This window comes from Amphiprion ocellaris, chromosome 19 (assembly GCF_022539595.1).
Source record: "Amphiprion ocellaris isolate individual 3 ecotype Okinawa chromosome 19, ASM2253959v1, whole genome shotgun sequence".
NCBI classification, from domain to species: domain Eukaryota; kingdom Metazoa; phylum Chordata; class Actinopteri; family Pomacentridae; genus Amphiprion; species Amphiprion ocellaris.
Window position 1 is genome coordinate 5,914,334 of NC_072784.1, and position 13,881 is coordinate 5,928,214.

Below are 13,881 nucleotides of genomic sequence, written 5' to 3' on the forward strand. Positions count from 1 at the left end.
ATCCAATTACATACATTATTCTAAAATATGCCATTCTACATCACGAGTACTCTTACTTTTGGTAACTGTAGCATATTTTGATGCATACACTTCTGTACTTTTCTTCTGACTGACTGCTTGTACACTGTGGTACTGGTACTTTCATGTAAGTACAAGATCTGAGTACTTCTTCTGTATTCCGTCTTGCAAGGACTCAGTTAATGTCTCCAAAAATTGAATAAAATATGGAAAACAATTGTACTTTCAAGGCTGAGACAAAGGGTTAAATGTGTCGATGCAATCTAAAAACACACAGGAGAGATATTTTGAGATGGGAATGTGGCCAGTTATAAATAGGCCTTTGGAGAAAAGTGGAGAGAAGCACAATAAACATGCCACAAGAACGATGGATTGTCACCTCAGCTTCATGATTTACAGCTTAGTGGCTTCCTGCCTCTTTCTCCCTTATTCCCTCTGCAGGGGAGAACACAGTGGAGCTGCCGCGTGCCAGAGTGTTAAAATAACCTCCCTGCTCTGTGGGGAAGATCTGGGCCTCGGCCTAACGCTGGGGTCCCGCGGCAACCAAGCCCTGTTCAGATGTTTAGGACAGGTTTAGTCTGGAAAATGTCCCCTCAGACCACAAGCTCAATTAGGTTGCATTCATGCGATGTCAGGTTGACTGTAAATACAAGCTGCTAACCAGAGACACCTATTCAGGTTAGCCTCAGTGTGGGGCACTCCCTTGGGCACATCTACAGATTACAAATACAGATCCACATGTTGAGCTGTAACACCTGCTTGGGTTTGAAGTCTGTGATTATGGAAAAAGATCAGTGTTTTTTCAGCTATTTACCATTTTTAGATAGCATGTGCTAGATTTACCAGCCGTCTCACTCTCACTGCCCTCTTTCCCCCATGTCAGCTCCTCTTTCTCCTCTCTTGTGCACAGCCACCTGCATGCACAAGCCCGAACGTGCACAGGACACAAGAAAATAGTGTTACGGCACTAAATTAGACTCACACAATCTACCTTTAAGACGGTGTGAAAACTGGCTTGCAAGCAATAAGTCCTAACAGTTGGAATTGGCTAAAAGTGATGTAGAAACAGTGGAAATAGTCAGCTAGTGGCAAAGAACAGTTTAAGACCTATATGGAAGGTTAAAGTTAAATACTAAAAAATATGTGTAAATGCCAGAAATAACTATGTACTGGATAAATGGTGACAATTAGCTAAAAATTCTGGTTAAACGGTTTAGATAATTAGCTTTACATATCTGGATACTTAGAGAGGAGTAATCCATAAATAGTTGATTAAGTTAAAGGTGCATATTCTGAGATTCAAGACCTTATTACAACATTAATATAGCGATAAACAATTATTTGCTTTGTAAAGACAGTCCTTCAGGATTTTTTGGGCTTTTCTTGAGATTGTTGCGGCATAAATTGCCTGAATTTGCAGCAACTTTTCCAAAAAACTGCGATGTAAGTTGTGATGTTTTAAGTGTATTTATTGCGATGAAATTGAGGGAGACAGTAACAATTGCTAAAAAGTTGCATTTTTTCAGCTTTAAGAACACGTTTTAACATTTTAATTGACAATATTTATTCCTGAACTAATTCTTTAACACGCTCCAACCCATTTACACAAGCTTACACTTGTGTAAAGCTGATTTTCGTTTGTTTTCCACCACAGTATTGCAAAACAGTTTACCTCCGCTTTCATGAATTTAGCAGCAGTTTTTCTTGGTAAATGAGAGACATTAGAATTGGACATGTCTGCATCTTCAAACCACAAACAAGGAAGTGAATTCGATGACGTCCGTGCTTTATGTTTGTGCTGGGGACTTCCATGATTGGTGGAACTCACGGGAGGCTGGCCAAAATTGCGGAGAAGTTGCGGTGATTGGACAAAATTCACAGAGATTGGTTGAATTTGCGTTAATTGTTGCGATCACAACATTGCAAATTCCTGGAGAGACTGTGAAGATATAGTGGCTTAATGGTGCCCTTCGTACCGAAATTACATTGAGCTACTCTGTATGTGTTTTGGCTGCTGGTCCGGCCTCTTGGACATGTTAGTGCATGTCAATGCATTTGAGTCCCTCAATTTGAAACTGTTGGCATCTTCTGCATTTATGATGCCTGATAGTGACTTCCTAGCTTGCACTGGAAAAGAGAAAATGTAGTCCAGCATTCAGCAGGTGCCTAAGAACCCAATGAATTAAAACAAAATTATATTCATGTTATCTACCTAATTTATGTGTACTCATTTCATTTAAACTCAGTGTAAGTCTCTACTGCTATTTTGCTGCTCTGCACTGGTCCTTGTATGTCTGTTTCCTCAGATGTGACATCAACACAGACTGGAGCAGAACAGACACAAGAGGAGTGAAACAAAAAGAGGTCAAGTGAAGATAATGGTAAACAAGTTGTCAGCTCTTCATTCAGTATCTTTTAAAATGGTAGGGGGATATAGATATAGCTACATTACTTTTTGTTGGCTCCTTTGTACACAAAGGTGCATGGTGTAGCTCTTGTTTTTATTCCAAACCACTGGATGTTACATACAGAATCTTCAAAGTTGAGGAGCACTTGCCAAAAAAGTTAGCCAAAAGTAATGGCTACATGGTTTCCATAACCTACTTAGTTTAAAGCTGGAATTATGAATGAACAGTTCAAAAGGTTAAAAACATGCATCTGAAAAAGAAAGATTAAAACCCTACCTTAAAATCTCTTTGGATCCATTCAATCCTTATACTGTAAAAGCTTCCTTTAGAAACAGAAAGGAGGGAGCAGAATTTGCTTATCGAGCTTAATGACCGTGGACCTTTTCATCACCTCTCCCATAAACTTGAGGAAATAAACTGGAGGAAGGAAAGGAGCAGCAACACTCCTGTCAGCCTGTTTCCACACCTACAAGAGCTGCAGTTCATAGATGAAAATATACAGGGCATCAAACAAAAACATACAGATAAATCACAAACTAATAAGCTTTTATGAGATTATTACCCAAGAGAATATTGCAGCCGCAGCAGCCGTGCTAAATTGCTGTCCCTGTTGCATGTCTGTTTACACACACGGACACACACACATGGTCACATACACACACCACATAATGTCCTATACTCGTGAGAATCAATGTCAACAGGATGTTCCTCTTAAATGGTCAGTTTCAGTCCAGTTTTGCTTCCTTCAGCGGTCAGTCAGGAAGCGAACCTTAAACATTTGATCAAGTAACTTACTTCAAGATTTGTTCAATTTAAACACAAGACCTTTGACGGAGGCAAAGGGGCAGGTGTGAACTGGGAAAGAAGAAATTTGGCGCTGGTTAGTCCTGCACATGTACAGGAGACTGCACATGCATGCCAGGAAAAACTTTTGTGGAATTTTTTAAAAGCCTACCGACCAACTATGTGGTGGCTCAGTGAGATCTGTCCCTGTACGCTCTACGGCCAACACACCAGAGCAAAAAGGCCTCGGGAACAGGCCTGGAAACAACAGCCTACACCAAAACACATGCTCTCATTTTCCCTTCTTTTTTGTCCCATCTGTTGCTATTTCTTCCCATTATTTTAAAGATCTCACAGCCGTAAATAGCAACTTTACTATCAAAAAACGGGACAAAAGTGCGACAGAAAAACAGGCGACACGCAACAAAGATCCCAGGCGAGACTGTTGCAATTACATGGCGTACGTTCCAGCAAACTGAACCAGCAGCACGCCCACTCCCGCCTCCTCTGGACCGCTCCCAACGCTGCAACAAGAGGATAAATGGGCTGAGATATGCTGGCCATTATGCATTATTATTCATAAGAGAGGGTGTGTATCATTGGCACCACCTCGCAGAGGCTGTTTAGAAAGGGGAGTGAATAACTCCGGTCATTGCTGATTGCACAATTACAAATTGTGGCTGCTACAGAATGTCAGGTCTTTTTTCTCGGCAGTGAAGCGGGTCATGGTTCAGATCAGACAGAACTCACATAGTGCACACAGCAAGCTTCGATATACTGTTTACACGTGGAAAATTTAGTGTGAAGGCACCTACTACACATACAGTAGAATATAATTCTCATTTATTCAGCATGGACAGCTGGTTTAATGATGGCACTATTAAAGCCTGTTAGAGAGAACTACTGTTACCCCTAACAGGTCATTACTTGACCCACACAAATTATTACCAGCTAATCTTAAATTACACTGGCTAACGGTGCAGTGCATGAGCTGATGTCACTTTGCATTACCTAATGACATACACTGTGCTGAGTAGGAGCCAGCAGCGCTACTTTGGCCGTGCTGACTTGGGTGGCTGTTTATGTTGAGGCAGTGCATTCCCTGTTCGCCAGGCAACCGAACGGTTTACGAGCTGTTACTCACACAAAAGCACGGGGCGGGCTGATTGCTCAACTAATTGATCTCCACCAGAGATCACAGAGCTGCGCTCGTAAAGAAAGGGAACGCCTCCCATGACATCAGCGCATGCATGCTGCATGGCCAGACAGAGCCTTGCAAGTCAGAGGAGAGACTTATTCCCACACAGAGAGATGCATTTACAGAGAGAGCAGAGAAAGTGTCAGGTGGAAAGAACACATACACACATTTTGGAACTATTAGGCAACAGGAGGGTACTCTGTTATTAGACTAGAGTGGTCAGAGGTTTAAAGATGAGCTGCATGTGAGATCTTTACAAGCCAGATTCCCTACAGTGTCGCGGAGACAGTGCATTCTTAAAGGCCAACCGAAACCTTGATTAATCCTAATACCCAGGGGCAAACTCCTGCTAAGTCTGCACTGAAAGGCAGTCTGTGTTCTTCTCAAAGAAACAGAGGTGATGTGACAAAAACAAGACAGCTTCAGCCCATGATGTCCAGTTAAAGAGACTTCATGAATAGTAGCACCCTAATCACATAGAGTTGAATAACACTTTCTGTCCTTTAAGTAGACCACCATGAGGTCCTAATTATGCGTCCTTGCTTACACAGATGCATATTTGGTGTTATTATATTACTTTTCTAGGTCCCAATACATGTACAATGAATTTTGTGCATGCACAGTACTGTCAAGCATGCGTACGCCAACTACGTGTACGAACTGTTGTCATGGACACCATTTTGTTCTGCACATGGATGTCTGTGGACTTGGGTATTTCTTTTTTTCCCCTTAAAGCTGCCATTTCCTTGTCAGTTTTTCAGACATACAAAACTACAAAACTTTGGCACAAAAATGAGTACTATTTCCCTTGGCCCTATTGGATTAATATCCCCACCCTTTATGAAAGGCATCCACAAAAGGGTAATAGTATCAAGTATTGTAGCAAAATATTTACCCTGATGTCTGACAGGCTTAAAAGAGATTTGTGAAAAGCTACAGAAAGCTGCAGAAACAAGATCTTTATTCCATTTAATCCCTGTTAAATGCTGCAAAAAGAGTTTTTCTGATCCCCTTAATGTTTCTACAAGGCCTCACTACTAGCATTGCATATGGCTAAAGCGATGATAAAATTACTTTACGTCTACACTGAGGTTAAAAACACGGTGATGCAGCAGATTTTTACACAGATACAGGGACATGCTCAGACCTGGATAAAGAAGATGGCTGAGATGACTCTAGTGAGCCTTTCATCATGAGGATAACACAATTCATTAGCGTAGCTTGTATCTTTTCATCTCTTATCTGGTCTCGGGGCACAAAGTGCACTCTTGTGAGGTCTGACAGCTCCTCAGAGGTGAAAGGTGAGCTGAGTGATGGGCCATAATGCTTCTGTGTGTGGTGATCTGGCAGCAGGGCAGACACAACTCTCCACAGGGAACAGAGGCGTTAATGCCAAACTGGCCATGGTGGCATCATTAGACTAATGGCATCTGTCCTCATACAAACAGGCAGATGCCGTTGAACTGCTCTGTTAGCCTCTGAGCCTCATGTCAGTCCTGAAGAGAACAGATAATAACGGTAATGGTTTTAATTAGTTTTGCTTTGATGATGTGACGTTGCCTACAGGTTTCTGTAAAAGTGTTTTAAAGCTGAAAAGTTTGGAAAGTTTGTGCTCACTCAAATAATTGTCCAAAATGATTTGAAACGTGTCCAAAGTCACATAAAATGACTCAAAACGTTTCCAAACTAACTAAAAAAATTGACCAAAATAACTTTAAAATTGTCCAAAATGACTCAAGATTAGTTCAAAAAGCCAATTTTAAAGTCACTTTGGACACATTTTTTGTTGTTTTGGGCAATTTTGAGTCACACCGGTGTTACCAACACCTCTAAAAATTCATCACTTTACTCCGCTCATCATCTGTAGAAAGATGTTTCACCATGCTGAATGTATCTTCCAACAACTTGCTCCTCTGTTCACTGTTTCTGAGCCATGCCACATTTATTCTATTGATCCAGTGTATTTTATTTAGTGCTCACTCTAAAATTGTCCAAAATAACTTGAAACCTGCCCAGAGTAAAATTGCCTGGATTTACTCAAAATTTGTCCAGAGTAACAAAACAAATGTCAAAAAAGACTGGAAACCTGTTGAAAATTACTTAAAATTCGTTCAAAATGACAATATTTGAGTCAACATGAACAGTTTTGAGCTTCCACTCACTTGAAAAAAGAAGGTTTAACTACTCATACTACTCATTGCATCTAGTCAGTTGATTGCAGCCAAACAAAAATCAAATATCTGCTGAGTTGACAAAAATACATCTTGCTTCTTTCGCGACGAGCAATGCACATGACTGTGTATGTGAAGGACGCTGGCCCTAAACTAACCTCATGCTGATAAGTCACAAAGATTCTCAGGCCAACTCTCCACTCCCAGCACTTATCCCAATCTGGCAACCACACTTGGTGGTTTTCACATTTGGTCCCTGAGCGATAGAAGACAGCTGATAGCTCAGAGACCCAATCAACCTGAGAGGACTCACCACCTGGGTGGGCAATGTGGTGGAGCCCGGTGACAAATGGAACAGCCTGGAAGAACAGCCAAGCAGACAGGCAAAATGTGAAATGAATTTTTGCTACAAAAATCAACATGTATTTGATGGTTGATTTGATCTGTACTTGTCAGATCAAAAGTCAGATCAAAATTGTAATTACCAGCAAAATTAAATTTAAGATATATTTTTCTGTCTTGTCTAGTCTTCCTTACATTAGTGTTCTCCAGGCAACATGAATTTAACTTGAAAAAAAAATTAATTATGGAATTTGTAAAGATATGATCATAATGAACATAAAAAACTTTTAAACTTTTTTTTAAAAAAAAAAATTTTTTTTTTTACTTTTAATAAAAATGTATGCAAGATTTATCCCATTCACTTCAAAAGTCCCTCAATTATATATTGACCCAACTACCAGCTGTGCTGGTCATGTGCTGCTGATGGATAGAATTTAGATTTTGTTTTCTCTTTGTTTTTGGTTGGTCTATTCTAACTTTTAAGTAGATAGAATAAGGTGATATAAAAGCTGTAAAGCTCTGACAGTCTGGTTAGCACATAGGAAAGTGTGGCAAAGTAGAACCATTTTTCAAGCATCCCACATTCTGATATATACCTCCTTAAAACATGTCGCATACACTAACTCCTCATGTTCCATTGCAGTTATTTGTCTTTTTCATGCCATCTCTTTTTAGATCTGATCAAAGAAAATAAAATCTGTGAGTAATTTTTATCTCGGCACACTGTTTTGATGCTATTCTTGTTTGTGTGACTCCGGGGCGATAAGGGCAGAGGTCATTGGGTAAACCTGATCCATTCTGTGCCAGATAAAAATCTCCCTGTCACAGCTCCAGTTTTTCTTAAATGTTTACATTTTTTTCCAAAATCTTCAAAAGCAGTCCGGAAACTTGTAAAAGGAGTCATCATCTGGAGAGCTTGTTGCCGAAATCCTTTGTTGTTGTCTTCGCCCTCATCAAAATCACAGCTGCTGCAGTGATGTGTGATTGAAATATTTATTGTGGGAGACGTGCGTCTGGTGGAAGGACGCCTGGAGGCGGCCGAGGGTGACGGATCACGGTGTTGCTTTTTATGCTTTTGCATTACCGAGTCAAATGTGCTTTATCAACAAAAATCCACGAATACTGTGTGACAGAAACGCTTGTTTGTTAAAGTATTGGCTTCAGTAAAGATTAGTCTCAGTGCACCATTTCAGAGCCTCGGCAGCGACAAAATTGTATTTCTGACAATGACTTACCATTAACCTTCACAGCAGAAATCATTAGTGATTTATGTCAAGCCCTCCAGTATAATAATAATATATTTCCACCGTTCTTTTTTATGCAAGTTGACGTGATCACGACTCTCAGTGGTGCTTTTATAATCCTAAAGAGTAACTACTGCCAGCCTCATTAGTGAAACAGCATCCTAGTTTCAGAGTTCACAGTGACCTCATCCATCAAAGCTTCATTGCATATCTTTTTTTTTGGATAAAACTTTAAACTACAACCACAAATTAGTCTGACTTTTCAGTATGCAATGCATGCTAGTGCTGTAGACCACCTAAACTGAGACCAAGTGATGACCAAGGAAAGGCAAGAATGAGTCAAGTCAGTAAGCTGCAGAAGTTACATACTGCTGCGTGTTTTCTTTTAGATGCTGTTTTGCAGATGAACTCTTTGTGGTTTTGGTCACAGATTTGACATCTTTTCTCAGACTGCCAAAGCTTCTCCTCCTGCTTTCATGTTGTTGGAGTGAATGTGAATAAGGGTGGGGAGGTATAAGAGGTCATTACCATTTGTAAAATGTTTCATCCATGGGCATTTTAGTGATATCCCTACAGTTGAGGTCTTTTAGCTAAGACCGACTTTCTGTACTTCAACACTTGGTCATGCCACCCATTGGGATATTATCAGCCTGTTAAGTGGTCTGTTATCAGTGCATATCATTTCTAAACATGTGGGCTAGTCGGGACCTTCTAATAGGCTCATTATCATCCATTTTGAAAGACAGAAACTAACCTTAATAACGTCGGCGAACTCTTGAGGTTGTATGAAATTGAGCTTTAAAGCATTTCCTAAAACTATCCGAGAAGTTTTGGTGCCTAAATGTAACCAAACATTGCCTGAAAACAGCAGGTTAAAGTGAAAATAGGGGTAAAAGTGAAAACTGAATCAAAAAATAAGATTGTAATTATGGTTTGAGACAGGAGTCAGGCCTCCTGGATGAGAGTAGGCAGGCTTACACCTCCGCTACCACCTCCAGCTTCCAAATGGTGAGTTTTGTTCCTCTGTAGGTGCTCAATTGTGGCTTTGCTGTCCTTAAATTAGGTGCTAATGTCCTACTGAGCTCAAGAGAAGGTGAAGGAGGTCCTTCCTGACCTGTATATGTGGTGTATCCAAATCAATTGGGCATGCAGGGTCAAATATATGAAGAAAAATCGAAAAAAAAAAAAAGGTTATAAGTGTCGGTAATCCAATGAATTTATCAATGGATGACTTTGATATATGTACAAACCATATGCCTTGGGAAATTACAATTTAAATATTATACAATAGCTGGCTATGGATGTAGTTAGTTTAATATTTGACATTTTATAATGCATTTTAATAGCTGCCTGAGAACAAAACATTAAGCTATGCCTGTAATGTAGAGCATAACTGTAGCTGTAACTCCAGAAACAGTGAAACACAGGTTTTTAAAATGACTTTAAAATGCTGGGCAACAGTTATCTAGCAACCAAAACTGATGTTAGAGAACCACCTCAGCTTTTTGCCAATTAAATACCAGCTAGTTTGAAATGGTAGTACAATAACACAGGGAGACACTGCGCACCTTGTATAATGCAGGTATACAGGTTTAAGAATAGAGCAAGTACAGTGCAGTTTCCAATGTGTATTTTCTTTTATCTGTAAAGCAACATTTACCTACTGTAAATTTAGACAGTGTAATCTAGAGTGTTACCTGTTCTTTATAATGCAGGAAAGCAAAAAATACAAAGGCACTTGGTGGATATAATGAACTCTTGTGACACTTCTGGAACATCACCCACATATACAGGTGTTATGCAAGGATTGTATAAGCTCCATATACTGTGCGATGAAACGCTGGAATCAAGTGCACATGACACTTATACATCCACAGCGAGCACAGTTAGCGTCTGTCTCTGTGTGCCTAAATCAATAAAGCGACTGTTGTCATGAAAATATGGCTCTGTAATCTCTGAGTGCTGTCTTTTGCTCAGATCACAGGCTGTGCCGAGACATGAACCCTGTTTGATTTGGCACACTTCATCAGCTCATGATACGAGTGACTGTACGGGATTATGCACACTGAGAGAGTAATTGGTCCTGGATAAACAACAATTGTGCTGGAATTCCTTCCTACTCCATCTCTGAAGAAGCGTTGCATTCTTTTCAATCCAGATCACACCGCTTCAAGTCCCCCCTCAGACACTCAAACATGTTGTAGGGTTAAACGTCTGACACCTGTTGACAGGGTTGGTGAATTCCTGCTGCTGCGGCCTGCCGAGCTCTTCCAAACATCCATAACCAAATTTCATCAGTGATCATCATGTACAGACGTTTGATTGTTCCTGAAGTGTGCTCTCCACTGTAGACGGAGCGAAAAAACGCCTCCGCCGAGCTGTGGGATGCGTAATTTTCGTGTAATATGCACACCCACCGAGAGCGCTTCCTTCACTAAGCCTGATAGATGGCACTCGAACATAAATAGATTGGAATAGCATAGCTCTAAGTAGGCCCTTGAAATCAAATGAGTGCAGACCCAGAAAAGACATCTTGTTTCTCTGGATGTCCAATCACAGCAAGCAGCAGCTTCTGTGCAACAATAATTCCTTTTTACACCGATGCTGCTGCTATGTGTCGCTCTCTTACTGGTAGCATACTGTGTATTAGATCTAATAATGTACCTTTTTTTATCTTACCAAAGCAGCTCTCTAATGTCACCCTATTGCCAACTTTTTACACCATCGTTGAGATTCACCTGTAAGTGGACTTTTCTGCTTTAATCGGTTATTTCGTGTGACAGATTGTTGTGAAAGGCATTTGGAGCCTGCTGCTGTACACGCAGCTTATCAGCACTCCAGCTATTGTCACTGCAGGACAACTACAGCGGTGACCGTGTGAGCGGAGTGGGGATGTGTGGATGAGATAGCACAGCGCTCATTAGAAGGGCCTGGGGACAGCAGCGGAGATAGCACTGATTTAATCGCATGACGCTCTCACACACACACACACACAGAAGGAAACTCATTTTTACCTTCTGCAGAGAGAAACTGATGCCACTGACTTCATGTATTGAAAAGATTGAAGTAATGATGTTTCGGCAAAAAGGTAATAGTGTACTTTGAAATGACAGCTGCAGCGTTACAATAAACACATCTGTCTCTGGATATTTAGGAAGATGAAAGCACAACGCCAGCATTGGGTTTCTTCAGCACGGAAAACTAAGAGCATTCCATTTCCTATTCATGAAAAAAAAAGGAAAAAAAAAAAGCCCTGTTGCATTTTCCCTCACACTTCCCTTAAGTGGAGATAACATCTGGGATAGGAAAGCAGCAAAGAGTAAGAGGGAAAGGGAGGAGGGAGCATGTGTGTGTGAGAGAGAGTTCTTCAAAGCTCGCTGTGGTGCGTGTTGGATCGGGCTTGGGGAGGGAAGTGTGGGAGATAAGCCCGTGACAGCTGCCAAACACCTCTGTGTTGTACTCTCAGTGTGTGTGTGTGTGTGTGTGTGTGTGTGTGTGTGTGTGTGTGTGTGTGTGTGTGTGTGTGTGCGTGTGTGTGTGTGTGTGTGGGCCCCCCATTCAGAAGGAGTGTTTCTGAATCCCAACCACCTGCCAGCTCCGGCCCCTCATGGCAGGTGTGAGTCAGTTTGTACGTGATTCAGACCGCTGATGAATACGGAGCATATGTGACAGTCTTATCGCCTGCATCTCCCTGTAATAACATTAAGACGGGCGCACCGATGGAGAGATTACCGAAATGTGAGGAACTGTGGGGGCAGCTCGGATGAATCATGCGCGCCTCATTCAGGAGAATAAAAGAGAAGAGTGACCTAATAGGTAAAACTTTATAACACAAGAATGATCATAGTTGAGAACAATAAACCCATCGTTTAAATAAGTATGATATTAAGAAAAAAAAATCACCTTTACTGATAGTAAAATATAGTTAAGAAACCATACAGTGGTGGAAAAAAGTTTTGGGACACCTTTAAAATTTGACACAATCTCAAATATTATCATGAAACTTTTGTGGAAAATCTTTTTTTGTGCTTCAAAGGATGTGGCTGCATTAGACAGACACAAACAAATACAAATGGTATTTTTTGGTTTATTGTTTACAAGAAAAAATAACAAAACCAAACTCTACCAAAATGACCCAATACTCAAAATGTCTTATTTTTATGGAACCAAATAATTTTAGGTTTTTAATGTTTTTTTAAGGATTTGTTTAGTATTATGGCTGTGACTGTACTAAAACAATTTGCACTCGCACCTAAGAGTGATTCTTAATGCAATATTTCACAAATGTATGGGGTGTCCGAAAACTTTTTTCCGCCACTGTAGAGGAGGATTGGGGCAGCGGTAAATAATTTATTAGAATTCTAAGAATCCTGACTTTTTAACTCTGACTTTAAAGTAGGAATTCTGCCTTTTGTCAGAAATCTGCCTTTTTTCCCTCAAAATTTTGACTTTAAATTAAGAATTCTGTCTCCTCAAAAATTTCTTCTTTTTACCAACAAAATTTTTACTTTGAACTAAAAATCCTAACTTTTTTTTAGATGTGAGAGTTTTTAGTTCTGACTTTGAACTATAAATTCAGACTTTTTCCTCAAAATGTTTTTCCTCAGAATTTTGACATTGAATTCTGGTTTTAACCCTTTAAAGGGCACTCATTGAAATACCTTGAAATTCAACATTTTGGAGGACATAAGACTTTTTAAAAATTTTGTGACATTTTTCAAATTTTTTCATTTCATGTTGAAATTCAAGGTCAATGAAGTTACTATATGTGGTTCCTTGCCCATTAGTGGTAAAAAAAAAACCTCAAAAAATGAAACATTCCAAGAAATGTATATATCATCACTTAGCACAACTACTCAACTGCAAAATGTGTAAGTTTCATCAATTAACCATGGTTAGTTTTGACGTTTCGACTGCAAATATGGAAGAGAACCGAGCTGCAAGTCCGTCTTTTTTCAACTTTGGAGAAAAGATAAAGTTTAATACGTTCCAGGCCTCTGCTGATTGGTCTAATGCCACGATGTAGTGTGATGTAACATAGTGGTCTTCGCTGATTGGCTGGGTGAAAACCACATGCTTCTTGACCTCACTGAGAGGCGGGAGCAACGGCATATTTAATGTGTGCGGAAGCTACCAAATATGATCATTTGCCCGATAAAGGGTGTATGAATTCTTACTTTTTTTGCAGAATTTTGACATTAAACAACAACAAAAATTACTTCTTCCTCAGAAATGTGACTTTTTCTCAGGAATTTTGAGAGAAAAAAGTCAGAATCAGAATTTTGAGAAAGCAAATCAAAATAAAATCCTCTTTAATATGAACCAAGAGCAGAGGCACAAAAACTACCATCTCATTTTAACACATTTTCCTTTCAGGTCTGCAGATGCTAACAAGAGCTAACTGGTTAAATTTAATGACATTTATTGAGCTAGCTACCTTAAAAAAGTAATGCAGTGAAAGGTGAAGGGAATGGTGACTTTCTGAAATAAAAATGTAATTAAATAAAAATAATTGTGAAAACAGTTTAACTAAATCCTTAAGTTTATCATTTTTAATATATCTGTGAAAGAGGAATATGAATTTCAAGGTCAATATTAAGAAGTCCACACAGCAGCGACATTCAGTCACAGAATATGAAGTCCTTCAGATGTGTGTCTGGGCGGAAGAAAGTTTTCCTGCCTGACATCACCAGGGTTCAGAGGTTAAATTCACAAAC

At 39.8% G+C, this 13,881-nt stretch overlaps 1 protein-coding gene across 1 annotated transcript in view; it reads left to right on the forward strand.

The window, feature by feature from the left end:
* The window catches only part of ntn1b (netrin 1b), a 53,676-nt gene that overhangs the window by 16,894 nt on the left and 22,901 nt on the right, over positions 1-13,881 (forward strand). The window lies entirely within an intron of this gene.